This window comes from Penaeus vannamei, chromosome 21, assembly GCF_042767895.1.
Source record: "Penaeus vannamei isolate JL-2024 chromosome 21, ASM4276789v1, whole genome shotgun sequence".
NCBI lineage: Eukaryota > Metazoa > Arthropoda > Malacostraca > Decapoda > Penaeidae > Penaeus > Penaeus vannamei.
The window spans coordinates 9,922,913-9,925,412 of NC_091569.1; the positions used below are offsets into that span (position 1 = coordinate 9,922,913).

The following is a 2,500-nucleotide window of genomic DNA, read 5'->3' on the forward strand; positions in this document are numbered from 1 at the left end:
GTTCGGGAAAAAACCCCGACGGGTTATGGAAATAAACGGCCATTTTGTATTAACTTAACGAGTACAGCAGATTTACTCCTGTATTTTTGTAAACACTGAGTAACCTCCAATGCAAAAGTAGAGTGGAAGTAGATGCCTTATGGTTCGGCCTTTTAGGGACCATTGAAGGATTTTTTTTTCAGTTTATGGAATTAAGATTGAATTATTAATTACCTTAATTTTGTTTGCCTTCCCTTTCCTTTTTTGATAATTTCATTCAGTAAGTGATTTTTGAGAAAACACCTTCAGTGACTTTTAATAAAAGTCTTGATTATAAGTATTTTATTCCAAATCATATGAATCTTCCCATGGTCTGCAATGGAAGTCCATGAGTGATGCAATTCTTCTTTAGAACATCACTACACAAAAGTGACCTTGGGGTCTCTGCATTTGGTGCTCTAATAAAGACCAACAACCTTCTGTTGTTTATTTCACCACCCAGAGCTTGAACTGTTATAATTATTGTCCGGGATAGGACTGCTTGATGGAATAATGAGGGATCTCTGCCATGGGCCAAGACCTACACACTTACCCCATGTATATTCAGTGTGGGAGAGCTTGGGCTGGTTCTGGCTAGACAGAGCTGGTAGACTTCCCAGGGAATGCACTTCCAAACAAAGAATCAGGCCAAGGTCCATATTGCCGGAATCTGTGTGGGAAAGGTTCTGTTGGCCACCACCAGATTGCAGTTTATGGAGCTCATGTTATTGCTGAATGTGTTCTTATTGTGTTTTATCGCCCTTTCTTTCCATGTGACCAAGAAATTAAGAAAAGGAATTAGGTCTATTCTTTTATTATGTTTTGAATAATTTAATTTTCATTTTGTTTAGTCATTTATTTTGGATTTTTATAGTTCGTATTGGTTTCTGTACGTTGAAAACATGATGAATTTATAGAAATGATTATTTTATATTCATTGATAAAGTCATTACCAGAAAAGTACATTTGGTATAAATTTACATAATGGTATTAAGCTTGGAGGAAATCTAAGAACACTGAGGAAAAAGCTACTCTCATTTATGAAATCTGCATATACAAAGAATAACATAATATATGAAGAAAATAGGATGCAGCAAATATCACGAAGACTGGTGACTGGGTGGGAGTACAGGGGAAGAGCCCACGGTTAGGGAATTCCAGGGGTCGGGTAGGGGATAGCAAGGGGTCTGGTTGATATGGCGGTGTTTGTGCATTCTCTGGAGTACCCCCAAGGTTGTTGGCTGGACTGGTATGCACTCGAGTGTCAGGGGGATGCAGTCACTTTGTAAACAATTACCACGTAGTTTGTAAAGTTGAATTCTATATATTTGTGCAAATGGTATATCTTGAGTATTCAGTGGAAGTTTAAAGAGCTCTTCAAGAATGAAATATTTGTTATTTTGGATGGTATTTTGAGTAATACAATATTTTGACAGCATTTTGGATGGTTTCTAATAAAGAAATACTGTATTAACTGAGTTAAATTTGGGTTGTAAAGTAAAGAATAAGCATTACAATATATGTTTAAAGGATACCCTCAGTTAATTTTATATTTATATTTGCTGCATCACATCCAGACCCACCTGAAAGCTTGGTGATTTTAAATGGGAGGCCAGTAACCTGAAGTTTAACATGAGTGGCCCAGTGCCAAGTAATTGCCATAGCCCATGGATTTACCCTCTGGCAAAGGCCAACAAAGTTCTACCATGTACATTCTGGCAAGATTGTTTGATCTGGTTCCATATTTGAAAATAAATTGCCAGGGAAGTCTACCAGATCTGTCTTTTTGATAGTTACAGAGCCTGGCAAGAAGCCAGTGTTAGATCCATGGATGTCTTGTAAATATTTACCTGAATTAAGTGTTGGAAATGAAGTAGGCTTGTTTTATACACATTTGTACACAGTTTGATATGATTATACAGACCAAAGCTTTACAGAAGAGTAGTATTTAGCATGGTTACTTTGTACAGACAAAATACAGTATACTTTTGATAACTCTTATAGAAGTACATTGCAAGCTTTTTCCCCCAATACTTTTGTACCCTATTTTTTCTAGTCCAGAACCTCATTAGAGAAGCGTGTACAAAAATGAATGGAATACAGTCTTCCTAAAATGATATCATCATCATCATCATATATCTTTTATAGTGTTCATGTTAATAGCATTGCTGTAAGTTGACAGTTTATAAAAGGAAGATTAGAAATAACCCACTGATGATGAGATAGCAAAAATACTTATCATGTCCACAGGGTTTCTATTTACTGTCTTTACACAGTGACTGTGGATGGCATGATATATTGCAATGAATGTATTTGCCAGAATTGCAGATAGCATAAGATAATAACATACCCCAAACTGTCAGTGCATTGAAAGGAGCTCCTTTTCTCCAATAGTAGCAACATACTTTATTTGATGTCATTATTATATACAGGCACTTTATGAAAAAAACATAAACTACTAGGAACCTAATACTCAGGTTTA

General features: G+C 36.0%; 1 protein-coding gene across 2 annotated transcripts in view; it reads left to right on the plus strand.

The window, feature by feature from the left end:
• Nucleotides 1-2,500, plus strand: part of LOC113827891 (DAZ-associated protein 2) — a 19,795-nt gene that overhangs the window by 840 nt on the left and 16,455 nt on the right. The window lies entirely within an intron of this gene.